General features: G+C 38.6%; 2 protein-coding genes across 8 annotated transcripts in view; one reads left to right on the top strand and one right to left on the bottom strand.

The window, feature by feature from the left end:
• The window catches only part of LOC113641758 (polycomb protein SCMH1-like), a 35,358-nt gene extending 25,078 nt beyond the window's left edge, over positions 1 to 10,280 (bottom strand). For both annotated transcript variants that reach the window (XM_027144719.2, XM_047806894.1), the window contains exon 1: positions 10,146 to 10,280. The gene's annotated coding sequence lies outside the window, so the exon portion shown is untranslated. The remainder of the gene's footprint in view (positions 1 to 10,145) is intronic.
• A 2,369-nt stretch (positions 10,281 to 12,649) lies between these two features.
• LOC113641817 (cyclin-dependent kinase-like 5) overlaps positions 12,650 to 16,423 on the top strand; it is a 68,864-nt gene continuing 65,090 nt past the window's right edge. For 4 of the 6 annotated variants that reach the window (XM_027144839.2, XM_027144836.2, XM_027144840.2 and 1 more), the window contains exon 1: positions 12,654 to 12,831. The gene's annotated coding sequence lies outside the window, so the exon portion shown is untranslated. Of the gene's footprint in view, positions 12,832 to 13,834; positions 14,255 to 16,423 lie in introns of those variants that run through there. The other 2 variants (XM_027144841.2, XM_027144838.2) reach the window with 2 other exon arrangements.

The following is a 16,423-nucleotide window of genomic DNA, read 5'->3' as shown; positions in this document are numbered from 1 at the left end:
ACACACTCATGCATGCACACATATACTCATGTGCACACACACAAACACACACACACACACTCAAGCATACACCCATATACTCATGTGCACACACACTCATGCATGCACACATATACTCATGTGCACACACACAAACACACACACACACTCAAGCATACGCCCATATACTCATGTGCACACACACACTCATGCATACACCCATATACTCATGTGCACACACACACACACACACTCATGCATGCACACATATACTCATATGCACACACACACCCATGCATACACCCTTCCCCTTCAGATCCCACATCCCCAAGGACCTTCCACTCCCCCTTCCACTAACATAAGGAAACATGCACCAGTCACTTTGTGCAGCATTGGTCTGCTTATTCTCCACTGTATCTACATATGCTTTGCACTTTATTTAAATTTCATTGCTAATATTTTGCACCTTGGGACTGAGAGAAATACATTTTCGATTCTTTTTTGTGTATATATTGTACATGTGAAAGAGTTGACAATAAAGAAAAACTTGACTTGACTTGACTTATACTCATGTGCGCATGCACACACATGCACTCACACATATACTCATGTGCACACACCCACACACTCATGCATACACCCATATACTCATGTGCGCACACACACACACACACACACTCACATATACTCATGCAGTCATACTCATACACCCACATATATATCTGCACACATATAGAAATATATACACATATATAAACACACACACAGAGACACACGCCAGTAAACCACAAAATTCTCATGGGATCACTCTTTCGTGTGTTCAGCTATTCCCCAGTGTGCTGTTCACACAAGTTTAGCACTAAAGGTTAACACTAAAATTACCTTCATACAGTCTGAGCACGAAATCTAAAAGTCTGAAATCTTTTAAACTGTGGAACTTTGCCCACACTGTACTCCGCCGTTCCCATGGAAACGATAATGTATTTCGCACGAGTGTTTTAACGTAAACCCATGGTTGATGCCTTGTAGCTGAGACCAGCATCATGTTCTGTGTTGTAGAAAAATTCTCAACACCTTCTGAGCAACATGTCTAATATAATACAAAGCAATTACAAAGAAACCATCCTTTTTCTCTGCACCGTTTAATCCCCATGCTCACTATCGACCATCTCGCTTCACTGTTTCCCCTTCATCCACCCCTGTCGTCGTTGTTGCCGAGGGAAATGAGGATTCCTCTGAGTTAGGGGTGTGTGTATGCATGTGTCTGTCTAAATGTGTGTGTGTGTCTGGGGGGGAAAAGAAATAAAAACAACCAACTTTAAAGGCATTCCAGCTCCACCTCCTCCCCCAGACCTCATCTCACACTCCCCAACACTACACAAGCTACACACACCACCATGTCTCAATATACTCCGTTTACTGTTCACTGCCTCGGAAACTTCCAGAATATTTCAAAATCTGGTCAGACTTGGAATTGTATTATACAAAAATAATAAATCCTACACACAGAGGAAGCGGGAAGGCGATACGATGTACACAAGATGCCGAAGGTTAGTGTAGTAACAGTGTAATAGCGAAGTACTCTGAAGTCCAAGAAGTCGTCGAAACTGACTTGTTTCATGGATGTTCTACAAACTTACACGTAAACGTAAATGGATAAAAAGTAAGACAAAAAGTCGAGGGATGGAAAACTGCTATAATGTACGAGGAATACGTCACTTCTTGGTGGCAACAGTAAGAATGTCTCTGTCTGTGTTTGATTATTTGTCCTTTAACACCATCTGAGATAAAGAAAGAGAGGAGTGAGACAGAAGGAGAGCGAGAGTAATAAAGTTAAAGTGTTCTCCACTCTATACTACACTCTATACTACACTCTATACTACACTCTACACTACACTCTATACATTAAATAACACTACACACTACTCTCTACACTACACTCTATACTACACTCTACTCTATACTACACTCTATACATTAAATAACACTACACACTACTCTCTACACTACACACTACACTACACACTTCTCTCTACAGTACACACTACTCTCTACAGTACACACTACCCTCTACACTACACTCTATTCTATACACCACACACTACTCACTACACTACACACTTCTCTCTACACTACACTGCAGACTACTCACTACACTACACACTACTCTCTACACAATACTCACTACACTACACACTACTCTCTACACAATACTCACTACACTACACACTACTCTCTACACTACACTGCACACTACTCACTACACTACACACTACTCTCTACACAATACTCTCTACACTACACACTTCTCTCTACACTACACTGCAGACTACTCACTACACTACACACTACTCTCTACACAATACTCACTACACTACACACTACTCTCTACACAATACTCTCTACACTACAAACTACTCTCTACACTACACTGCACACTACTCACTACACTACACACTACTCTCTACACAATACTCTCTACACTACAAACTACTCTCTACACTACACTGCACACTACTCACTACACTACACACTACTCTCTACACAATACTCTCTACACTACACACTACCCTCTACACTACACTCTATTCTATACACAACACACTACTCACTACACTACTCTCTACACTACACAACACACTACTCACTACACTACTCTCTACACTACACTACACACTACTCACTACACTACTCTCTACACTACACTACACACTACTCACTACACAATACTCTCTACAATACACTACTCTCTACATGTGGTAGCTCAGTGGTTAAGGTGTTGGGCTACTGATCGGAAGGTCATGGGTTCGAACCCCTGGTCCACCAAGCTGCCACTACTGGGCCCCTGAGCAAGGCCCTTAACCCTCAGTTGCTCAGTTGTAAGTCACCCTGGATAAGGGTGTCTGCTAAATGCCATAAATGTAAATGTCCATTACTGTACTCAGATTCATATTCCCTACATCATACCATCATTACATTCTTCTGGAGATGTGTTTCCTCTACGCTACCACGTCACTACGCTGTTGGTGTAAATAAGGTGTGTCTCTGCGCCGCTGCTCAGTCTTTTATCCTCACGCTTTTGTCTTCTCTTATTGTGAGCTTGACCTCAGAATGCTTTCTGGATCTCTGCTGTCTATCTATGTGTGTGCGTGTGTGCGTGTGTGTGTGTGTGTGTTTGCAGTTCTATATGGTATACGCTGTTTGTTTGCTTTGTGGTAACACAGGTTTCTGTTCTGCCCTAAAAAAATATGTTCAGACTTTTGATGCCTGTCTTCAAATATCAGCAGCATCTGCCTCGTTTACTCCTAGAATAAATGCTAAAAAAAAAAAAAAAAAAAAAACTTGCCGTCTGCATAACAAGTACAAAACCCTGGACAAAGTGCTGTCCATCTTACAGAAATCCTGCATCATCCAAAATGACCAGAACTGCAGGAAGTCTCATATCCCTGAAATATGGTCTTATTTATTTATTACGTCGCTTTGTAGAAGCCAACATTCTGTTTTCCTATTTAAGCTTAGACAAAATATATCAAGAGTAACTCCTCCTAGGGCTTTCGAGCCACATACACCAAATTCGGATATGTTGTAGAACCTGGTCTGAAGTTTGTTGCTGTTTGTTGCTTTTTTCCGAAAGACTCCCATTATAAACTTTGGAGGTTTATAACTCGGCGAGCTTTCGAACTATCTACACCAAGCGGCCAGCTCCTTTAGGGTGAGACTCTGAACAAAGTTTTAAATTGGTGTACCGACTGGCCTTTCGGTTGTGCCATGGCCCCGCCCCCAAAATATGCAAAATCTATAAACTTTTTACAACATTGACATGTGACATATCAAAACACTCAGAACAATGAGGGGAACTTCCTCACGGGTATTCTGATGATGTCACATGACGTCACATGAAAATATATCAACACTCAGCCCAATGTGTGGAACTTCCTCAAGAGTATTCGGATGACGTCACATGCTCGTCTCCACTTGCCTCCAAATGTTTCGGCACACTAGCTTTCTGTCCACTTGCCTCCAAACGTAACACTGATCCTTATGTCCACTCGCCTCCAATAAACACCGGCCTTTGCGAAAAACTTGCTTTGTCAAAGCCAACATCAGAGTTTGTTGTGACAAACCTTACAAATCTAGTTAATTTTTATTTATTTTTTTCGTTGAGGAGGAGAAAGAATTCATTACGAAAATAAATCATTCTTCATAGATAGAGTAAGTTGCAGTGGCATGTTTTGTAGTCTGGTGAACAGACTTCTGGGATGCCTGCAGGAAGAAGGTCACACGAGAGACAGCCTTTAAACTGGTCCAAAATGAGAAGAGGACAGATGTCCCTATCATGCCGTCCAAAAGGGACAGACGTTAACCGGGTGGTCCAAAAGCTGCAGCGAAGCGGCTGCCAAGCAGAACCGCTACAGTGCAGAGTGTCCAGGATGATGATCACTGGCCTGGCTGGTGGATTCTGATTGGGCAGAAAGTGTCACATGACTGTTTAGATTATTTGATTTAATTAGTTATTATGGAGAAAAAATAGATGCACAGCAGAAGGAAAGCTGTAAAAGTTTACCGCCACTGGTGATGTGTTTTAGCGGAAAACAAGCCTTGCGTTTTCTTTAACATCACACATCCGTTCAAGACGGAATTGCTTGACACGAATTCAGGCAGCGGATTTAATTTTGGCAGGCGAAAAGTGTTAAATCGTTCAGGAACTCAATTATCACTGAACTACAACTGCAAACTGTTAGACTCACTGTATTTATAGTCATACCCTCATACTTATAGTGTGTTTTTGTACAATTTATAAATGACCGGACCCTCATCTGACGTCTGTCTGCAGGCGTGACGTACAGGGCCTTTTTACACCCGGTCACTTCGTGTGTTGTCTCTGATCCGATAGCTATCTGATTTGTTAAAACTGTTCCATTTACATCAGGCCACATAAACGCGTCTCGGCGAATCGGATATCGATCCGGTCTTTTTACTCCCGCCCAATATGCTAGTATATTTTACCTCATTTCCGGGGTAATTGAAATGGAACACGCTTTGGTGTATGCGGTTGCTACAAAAAACAGCATTTACTGTTTGCTGCATTTTCGCTGGCGGCAGCAGTGCATTTTAAGACCCAACGAGACGCCTGGGTGAAAGATCGGAGTCAGCGCTGATGGGAAAACAGTTGTTTCTGGCGGCGATGCCCGACTCGCGAGTCACCTGTGAGTGACGTACTTCCGTTTGGGAGGAGTATAGCGCTGACGTATGTGGCTTGAACAACCACATTCATTTACACCTGTCCAGTTTCACATGAAACGCTTCCCAGACCACCTCCTGAAGGGGTTTGAGCGATCGGATTTATATCGGTCTCGAAACCGTTTCGGAGGGCATTTAGACCTGGTCTTTTTACCATCGGATAGCTATCGGATCACAGAAAACGCATGAAGTGACCAGGTGTAAAAACCCCCATAGACGAGTCTGCAGTCAGCTGGAGGAAGCGCAGCTCTACCTTCTCTCACCTGAGCACATAACAGCACAGAGATTCAGTGCCGGGATATAAAGCCAGAGACAGGACCAATAACAGCATCAGCTCTCAGTAATGATGTAGAAAAAGTTAGAGAGAAAACAGCAAATAGAAAATATTGATTCATGTTATTACTTACATCAACGCAGATATGACCGACCTCATTTTCTTTCTACAAAATGTTTTTATGATCATACTCTAAAAAGGAAGTGCAGCCTTCTCTCTCCTGAAGACTTCCACATGGTGGAAAACCTTCTGGTTGTTGCAAATCTCTTACACTGTGAAAGTATCTCCTGTCTGTGACCCAGCTATCAGCACTGCTGCTACAGGAAACGGATTGACGTCGGACTAATCCCACGTGAGACCAGAAATAGTACAGCTACGAACAGAGATGATGATGAAGACCAGGCTGATGCTGTTCCCACCTTCATCACACTGAGTACACAGTTGTACGTGTAAATAATACAAAAGGCGCCGAGGTACGAGGGCCACGTGTTCGTTACTGCTGCTTCGGAGGAGTGTGTGTGTGCCTGTGTGTGTGTTACTGGATGCAGGACGTGGCTGGGGGGGACGCATTCCTGAACTTCTGAATTCCACACACAATCAACGACTCTTTTCTGCCTAACTGTGCAACATACCTTTCTCTCTCTTTCTCTCTCTCTCTCTCACACACACACACACACATCTCTTCTTACACTACTGTTTAACCGTGTCTGCATTTCAATCCTATTTTAAATCTATATGTTCATACATAAAAGACAAAATGCCGAGCGTAAACGAGGACGTGACTCCACAGGAGGTCATTAAAAGAACCAGTAAAGGAGAAGAGCTTATTGAAAGCAGCAGGAGACCCGGTTGGATCGTCTCTCTAACTAGAGCTACGCTTCCTGCGCCTGGAAAACCTTCACCAGTTCACAGGCAGCAGATTTACATTGCAGGTTTACCGATGTTCACCTCTACACACACACACACACACACACACACACACACACGATCGTGAATGCTTTATAACATCCACACTGCCGTGGAAGGAGGAAGGCAGCAATTCATTCAAAAGGTTCACTTCTATCATGATATCTGCAAAAAATAAATATAGCAACATGTAGGGAAATCTCTATATATCTACTAAGTCGATGTCAAATCCGAGGACTGATATGTTAACGTTTCCATAGTAACAGCTCATTCATGGGGAAATAATGACAGTGAAGGAGTCTCCAGTATCAGCCAAATATCTGACTTATCCTCACTTTTATTATTCGGAGGCAATCTGTGACTCATTCTCATTTTTATTCCGACTTGATCTTTGACTCAGAATTACTTTTATTTAGAGTCAATCTCTGACCCGTCCCCCCATCTGTCTCTTTTTTTTTATTCGTTCTTTGAATTATCCTCAATTCTATTCCGTTAAATCTATATCTCAGCCTCACTTTTACTCAGAGACAATCTCTGACCCAACCTCTCTCTCTCTCTCTCTCTCTCTCTCTCTTGCTCTCTCTGACTCAGCCTCACATGTATTTCAACTCGATCTCTGACTCAGACTCGCTTTATGAACATGGGCAGGAATTACTCAAATGGTGAACTCACTTACCCATTAGAGACCTTATCTCTAAAAAAAAAAAAAAAATTAATGCACCTTTAATACAGAGATTATTTTTTTCAAACTGCTGCTACTTACGTACAAGGCTCTTAATGGTTCCCATGTACCTAGCTAGTCTTCTAACACGTTACAATCCTTCACGGTCTCTCAGGACTTCTGGTAGTTCCCAGAATATCTAAGTCTACTAAAGGCGGAAGGTCATGGGTTCGAACCCCAGGTCCACCAAGCTGCCACTGCTGGGCCCCTGAGCAAGGCCCTTAATCCTCAGTTGCTCAGTTGTAAGTCACTCTGGATAAGGGTGTCTGCTAAATGCCATAAATGTAAATGTAAATGTAGAGCGTTTTCATATTTAGCTCCCAAACTTTGGAATAGTCTTCCTGATAGTGTTCGGGGCTCAGACACACTTTCCCAGTTTCCTCTCTTTAGTCAGGCGTACACATATACCTAATACATCCCATAATATTGTGCACTATTACATCAGACCAAGTGCACATTATCATTATGAACAGCAACTATGCTAATTCCTCTCCACCGCTTCTTTCTTTCTACTCATCCCGAGGCATCCAGAACTTGTACCAGCTCCGATCGTATTCCGTGCCACGAAGATTTTCAACCTCCGGCTGAGATGAGGGCGACTTTGTGAGGATCCTGAGAGATCTAGAGATGTTCCAGTTCCAGTTAGGCTCTGCTATACTAAAGAGTAGATCCAACTCCATGTGATCTTTAACGACAACAGTCTCCTCATCAATACAACATTTGTATATACTTATAATCACACTCTCCAGTGTCACCCATATGAAGATGGGGTTTTCCTTTGAGTTGCTCATCTCAAGGTTCCTTCCTTTCTTCCATTCAAGGGAGTTTTTTCCTTGCCACAGTCACCTGAGTCACCTCAGACTTGCTCATTGGGGATAAATACTAACGCATTTAAATATGTCTAATATTGTATCATTTTAATCTTTATATTATTCTTTATAATAACCTTTTGTTCTATGTTTATGTTCCGTAAAGCCGCTTTGAGACGCTTTGTCAACTGTAAAAAGGGCCATACAAATACATTCGAATTAAACTGAATTGAAATTTATCCTTTTTCCTCATTTTTTGAGAAAGTAACTCATCCAAGTTCAATTCACAAAAAAAAGAGAGAGAGAGAGAGAGAGAGAGGATACAGGAAGATACACAAAAAAACATCCTGTTATTAAAAAGGTCATATTGTCCACAGACGGACGGTAGATGAATAATACAGCACAGGAAGTGTGATGATAACTTTTGAAAATAGACCGGCCCGAATAAGAAGCGGCTTAATAAGAACGTCGCTCTCATTTATTACAAGCCTTGTAAAATATTCATAACATTGTCTTTTGTAATAATAGTGAGCTCTTCATCTGCAGAATGATCCGAGAGAGAGAGAGAGAGAGAGAGAGAATGAATTTAAGAGTGCTAAACATATAGATTTATAAATCCTGATTGATTAATTCCATAATAGACTTTTCTCAGAATATCACCAATAAAATAAATTTCCAAAAATGATTAAAAGCTACTGTCATTTCCTGATTATTAAATGTTCCAAAACCAACAACAAACAAGCACTAAAAAAAAGTCTCACGAGATTCATCTGGATCTTTCTCTCTTCCCTCTTTTCCACATTAGACTCTGGGACTGGAAGTCTGATGTATTCTGTTTAATAATGTTATTTACAATCAGAAAATATACATTATTGGTGTTAAAAGATGAAAACAAATGTTAAAATGATCGCTTGTATTATTACTATTGTTATTAAATGTGTAAATGTTAAGTGAGTGGGAGATAAAGAGAGAGAGAAACAGAGAGAGAGACAGAAAGAGAGAGAGAGAGAGAGAGAGAGAGAAGGAAAGAGAGAGAGAGAGAGAGAGAGACAGAAATAGAGAGAGAGACAGATAAAAATATATATTTACATATATATAATATTTATAGATAAATAAATATATATAATTTATATATATTTATTATTAAATATATATTATATATACATAAATAGTATATATATATACAGAGATATATATATATATATATAATATTTATATATAAATATATATACATAAATAAAATTATATATATACCATCTTTTTTCATAAATATATATATAACATAAATATATATACATCTTTTTTCATAAATATATATATATATTCATAAATATATATATATATATATAATATTTATATATAAATTATATATACATAAATAAAATATATATATATACATCTGTTTTCATAAATATATATATATATACATATATACATCTTTTTTTTTCATAAATATATATATATACATAAATATATATATATACATCTTTTTTTCATAAATATATATATATATACATAAAGAGAGAGAGAGCTACTAATAATAGTTAGTAATATCAGTATTTTATTGGCATTAAATCATTACAAAATATAAAATGTATGACTCCTTTTTGTATTAGAAACTAAACAACGATAACAACCCTTAATAATCTGCTATTACTCTAATGATTATTTTATTCTCCTCTTATTATATTCTGAAAAAGAACCAGATGAATCGCACACGTTATAACACAGTTACGTATATATGTATTATTGTCGTTATTAGTTACACTACTTAGTAGCTTCCGTGGCTTTCTTACTAGTTTGTTTTTAAAAAGTCTACACAGTAAAAATGTAAAACTTTGCTGTAATAAAAAGACGTGTACGTCATTCGGCCTGTTTAGTGACGACTCGGGTAAAGTCACGTCATCACACATCAACAACAAAATAACAACGTCGTCCAGCCGAAAACTGGGTAAAACTGCTTCCAACACGCGCGCGCACAGCGCTTATTACCGCTTTATGAAGGTTAATAACGGGCGTAGACGCCCATCAGCGGCTCCCACTTTGGAAATAAGATGAGAAATACATCGCGACGAAGGGGGAAAGTGTTTACACTGAAGATCTCCTGTAAAAAAAACACCTCCACACACACCAGGATCCGATCCCCCACACACACACACACTGGGGCTTCACAAGGACAGCTGACTCAAAGGAAACACACAAAACGGACACCTACCTGGGCGAATTTGTCGAAATTCAAGCAGATCTCAGTACTTTTAGCAAGACCTAGCCGCCATATTTCGATAACCTCTGTGCGCATGCGCCTGAGAAGTGTTACGTTGTGGACTTTCCACTGAAACCGCCGCTACAGCGCTGTTTCTCCCACCCGTATTTCGGCATGCCCCGCCCCCCTGTGCGCTGATTGGCTGCTGCTTTAGCCTACATCCCAATAACTAATAGCTGTGACATTTACTGTGATGAAATCTCAATGTACACACACACACACACACACACACACACACACACACACACACACACACACACACACACACACACACACTCACTCACTCACACTCTCTCTCTCTCTCTCTCTCTCTCTCTCTCTCTCTCTCTCTCTCTCTCTCTCTCTCTCTCACACACACCATATGAGAATCTGAGTTTGTTTCTAAATTTATTTGGAATTATTTATTTATTTATTTATTTATTTATTTATTTATTTATTTATTTATTTATTTATTTCTGTTGTTGTTCTTTGTATACCTTTGTCTGTATAATATTCATTTGCTTGTTGATTTATAACTTAGTTGCAGAAACCAGTGTATTTTATTTTAAACAATTATATATTGCTTTATTCTTGGAATCTTTCTTTTTTTTATTTTGTTTGTTTGTTTGTTTGTTTGTTTTTTAAACAGCTTTATTTATTTAGTTATTTAGTTTACTCCATTTTTTGTAGTCCACGTGTAAACTGATATGCTTTTTTTTTAAATCAAAAGATTTATTATTTATTGTATATTTGCTGAATAAAAGTTTTATTTAATTGGACACCCATTAAGCATAAAACAAAGATGAAACCTACCACAATTAATGTGTTGATATATTATTTCTTTATTGAAGCACGTGTTCTTATTTTATGCTTGTTTTAGACATGAAACTAGTGAATTAGTTCCTAAAGATTTAATTTCACAAACTATTATCACCCTGTCCCAAGTTTCAGAAATGCTTTCCATGGTAACGCAGTGGGTTGAAATGATAAATGCTTGTTAATCACTGTATCTAAGATCACCACACGGTGGCGCTAATACCTTGTAAAATGATGGAAATAAAGAAGATGGAGTCCGTCTTTAAGAGCACTCGCTTTTAAAGCTAAAACTATTTATTGTGTGTGAGAGAGAAAAAATCATTGAACTGCTATGAATTCGTATGTTATGCTAATATGTCAGGCTTTTTTTAATCTTTGTGAGTTATGATATCAACATCATGTTAATAAGAATATGTCAATTCAGCCATGTTTTTCCAGGAGTAGGTGTGTTGTGTAAAATTCAAAATAAAACCCAGAGACATGATCAATAATTAGAAAGATATTAGAACCCAAATGAAATTTAAATAAAGTCTAGTATTTAGTTTTGACTTTTTGTTGTTGTTTCATTTATAATCCTTTAACTAACTTAAATAACTGTACTTTTTCATGGTTTGTAGTCATTCTCGGATTATAACGAATGATTTCATGATTATAGATTAGTTAATCAGGTTTTGTCATATTTAACTTTGTGAGGTTACTGTGGATTATTTGCAATGCAAATATTCAATCGAACATTATTTATATGGCCCAATTTAATATAGATATAATAATAATAATAATAATAATAATAATAATAATAATAATAATATTATATATATAATATTATATATATATATATAATACACATATAGATAGATAGATAGATAGATAGATAGATAGATAGATAGATAGATAGATAGATAGATAGATATTTAATATATACTTGATATATGATGATGATGGTGAAGGTTATGTTATCATTAGTAGTATTAGTAGTATTATAATAATTTGATCATTCCTTATTATCATCATTAATAATGATCATAATATAATAACAATACTAATAACAACAACAAAAGAACAACAATAATAATAATAATAACTTCATCATCATCATCAACATCATCATCTAAAAGTAATCATCATCATCATCACTATTATTATTATTATTATTATTAGTAGTAGTAGTATATTGTTTTATTATTATTATTATTATTATTATTATTATTATTATTACTATTATTATTATAATAATTATTATTATTATTATTATGATTATGATCATTATTGTTATCATTACTATTATCATTATAAATTATTATTATTATTATTATTATTATTATTATTATTATTATTATTATTATTATACCTTTCCAGAGACGTTATGCCTAATACCATTTGTTGTTTTCCATTTTATTTAGCAGAATCAAAAATTAAACTTAAAAATTAGATCTTTTCCCACTTTTTGCACATCCAAGCTAAATCATGTTTTCCCCAGATAATTAAAATAATAATAATGAACAAGTCCTCGTGCGCACTTGGATCTTTACAGTACTCTATTTTGACAAGTTTGGCGACGAGACGTAACCTTGGTCCCATGCCCCGCCCCCTAGCGGCTGATCTGTGTCCGGGTTGGTTCGTTAGAGCAGAGGGCGTGCGCGTGTGATGACGGTGGTTCGTTTCGATTAGACGATGTTACGTCGCTCAAAATAACTGTTGCTATCACCTCTCCAGCCCGTTGACAACTGCGCGTGAGGTTTCCCAAGTATGCAGCAGCAGCAGCAGCAGCAGCAGTGATGTGGTGCTGCACTCGGGGCTGGAGGACTGAGTGCTCACACATCCCTCTGTATCCCCAGCAGTATGAGTGAGTATGCTTTTATTCCGCCGTCTCCACCATGTCATTTATCTGCTTCGTCCTCCGTGTCTAAAAGAGTCTGCAGAATGACCAAGAACGCGTTACCCAGATAAGTGTCTGGTGTAAACATCATCATCATCATTATTATTATTATTATTATTATTATTATTATTATTATTATTATTATTATTATTATTATTATTAATGCTGCTTGCGTAATTATTCTTGTTATTGTTATTATTACTGTCTGTTGCTATTGACGCACTTAACATCACTTTATACAGTATAGTGCTAACTACACAGCTGTCAATCATCAGTTATAATTCCCATATTCTGTGCTGTATATGTGTTAAAGCTCATAAGATGACACCTGTGTTAATAGTCAGGTTATACTGCATGTGCCTGGCTGTTGCAGTGTAATACTGCTGTTCAGCACAGTCTCACACCTACGCACTTCCAGCCTATTGCGTCGCAAACCAAAACAGAGTTGCAACACTGAACCGACTCTCTGACTCGGTTCCAACTGCTTCACAGCCTGGTCCGAACGCCCCAACCCCCCACCCCACCCCTTCCCACCCCCACTCCCCCCGGTCCAAAATCATAGGGAAGAGATAAAGCTCAAGACGAGCCCTGTGTAGGCTGCAGGGGGTCAGGATGACATCATGTAGGTCACTTGATCATGGAGATTTCTGAAGATATTTGGACATTGCTTTCGCTCACGAATCTCAGCAAAAGCCCACAAGGTGTAATTAGTCTGTAAGATGACTGCTGCAGTGACTCACAGTCCAAACATTAAGAAGGAAAACAAACAAAAAAACTATTTTTCACCACACTGGTCAAACATGAAAAGCAGCATTCAGGGATTCTCTGGATTCCAGAAGAACTTTAACACGGACGGGTCGGCTCCTCTCGAAGGAGGCGAGGAACATCCGAACTCTAGAACCCTCTCCACGGATGTATCATCACACCGTTCTTAATCTTTCTGGAATGGTATTAGGTTCGTTTGTACTGTCCATATGTTGACTGACACATTGTACAGGTGACACGTGTCATAAAACACGTCACCACCACGTGTGTGACATTTCGTGTCACTTTCACACGGCAGCCGTAGAGCTTGTAGAAAATCGGCTCATTCACGAACGGCTGGTATAAACGGACTAGCGATATTATCCCACAGGTTTCCATCGATGTTTTTCACATCCACAAGAGATTAAGGGTTACGGATTTGATCATAGAACCTCATAAAAGGGAATCTGAGGCTCTGTTGCATCTCGACACCATCTTTGCTGTTCTCATAGCTGAGGTTGCATCTACACTTCTGCTCTTCTTCATAACGATCAGTGCTGATTCTATGGTGTCGTGCACAATGAGGAACGGCGCCAAGAATCATTTTTGAACCTATTTGTGCTCGTTCTGGCTTCTGTTATATAAGGTAGGAGGATGATTCATCGATTAAACCTAAGTGAGTGAGGGTTTTTTTTTTTTTATCTTCCTACTTGGCCTTTGCTTTTGTAAAGTTTAGTATTAAGAAGCAAACATTTATTTAAATTTACAAAGCTGTTAGTATTTTCTCTTGAATGTACGAGTCAGAATGGGATTTCTTTCTTGATGTGTGTATTTGGCTGGGTTTCTGCTGTGCGTTCGTTGTTTTTGCAACACATCTTTTCGAAGCCTGTGTAGTTAATCTTTAATAGATCACACAGTACTGTACATGCCTCTTGTACATACAGCATAAAGCACAATGTACATACAATATAAAGCACACATCTCTAACACTTGACCTGCTCGGCTTCTCCGGGTATTAGTCCAATTTGCTCTGGAGGAGAAACCTAAAAATAAGCAGTGTGTTAATAATTCAGGTGCATGCTTCATTTCCATAGATTTGCAGTACTGCAATTATCGCGAGTAGATACTCTTAAATTATGTATATGACTCCAGTTTGTGGAATAACGTATGGGATATTTGGCCACCCGTAATATAATCTGATGTGTGTGGGAATGAAATGCGTTGGGACACGCTGTTATAAGAAAATAATCAACAATAGGGTGCATAGATTACTGTTTGACCCTGAAGTCGATCGATTCCCTGCAACATTTTATTCCAGTTATACGTACTACGAATTTTTAACCAGCACTTTACAACATCTACACTGTGTGCATTTATAGTTCTGTTTATTGTTGTGGACCATCTAGAAAGCCATCTAGGAAGCAAAGGAAGACTATAAACAGCCGTTAATGAGCAGTTGTCAATCAGTCATCAGGCTCTCTTTACTTAGCTATGAATTAGCTGTGTTTATTCTTTACGTGTGTGACCAGCACTTTGAATGAGATTTAAGAAATTCGGCAACTCTAATGAATGATACAGCTTTCTGCTATTTTTAGCCTACACTGCTACGTACAGTATACGCCGCCGTAGACGGCTTTATTGACCCTTGCTATTTTGTTTGTGCTTGTGAGATACTCGTCATATCTCAGGACCCGGATATCCCCTCGATCCGGGCTTTTTTCCGTACTCCAAACCTCTATTTCACTAAGAGGTTTGTTCCCTTTGCAGAATAACCACTTCACAAACCTCGCTGGATCCGATACCGATCAACGTGACTTCTTTTTTGTTACATGAATGAAAGCACTTCAACACTCGAAATATGTTTAGAAACAAACAGCAGTCTATTCCTTGTCAAAGGAGAAGGATTAATTCATTCCTTCTATTCAAATCGGTGCGTTCGGAACCAGAGCCGTTTGCTTAGTGACTGTGGCAAATTGTCCAGTTTTCAGATTGTCATCAAATTATATGCGAATATTCTGAATGAAACGAATGGATGTTTTTCAGCATTTTTTTTTTTTTACTCTTTCTACATTTTAGATTTGCATTTGTTCCGATTAGAGGCTATGATTATGTCATTGTAATATGTTTTAGAATGAAATAATAACGAACAATGGATTTAGGAGCAGACTGAAGGCAGAGTTTAGGAGGTTTCTTTGTGGACTTTATTAAATAGACGAAATGTTATGAAGCTGATAACCGATTCGCAGTGACAGTCTTTAAAGTATTACGTCGAAACCAAAGAGCACAGGCCAACATGGACATATTAGTTCAGTAACAAAGAGAACATTGTCTAGAGAAATGAAGTATAATTTGCAAATGAATTGGCAAGACTTTGTTAAGCATATTAACAAGTTTCATGTGAATCAAGTAATAAGAATCGATTCAGAACTGTACAGCGGCATGGTGGAGCATTGGGAAATTCCGCTACTTCGGGATCGAGGTCATTTTTCCTTCCTGAGCCAGATTCACTGTTTATAAGAAGTTTTTCATCTTCTTCTCATGTCTGACTGGGCTTCCTCCTGGTTCCTCCAGGTTTCTTCCTACCTTCCAGAAACTTGGGAGCAGTTAAATTGAGGTTGTCTGGATGGTGCTCTACAATAGACTGGGGTTCCACCTAGGGTGTACACCAGTATCACAACCAGTGTTTCCTCCATAGCTTCTGGATCCACTGCAACTTGAATGAGACCTCTTGTTGCCTATCTCAGGCGTCATCGGGCATCGAGGCAGCATACACCCTGGACGGAGTGCCAACCCATCGCAGAGCACACACACACAC

The sequence above is a fragment of the Tachysurus fulvidraco genome, chromosome 23 (assembly GCF_022655615.1).
Source record: "Tachysurus fulvidraco isolate hzauxx_2018 chromosome 23, HZAU_PFXX_2.0, whole genome shotgun sequence".
Lineage (NCBI taxonomy): Eukaryota > Metazoa > Chordata > Actinopteri > Siluriformes > Bagridae > Tachysurus > Tachysurus fulvidraco.
Note: the sequence above shows the minus strand (reverse complement) of the source record. Positions and strands in the feature narration are given on the sequence as shown.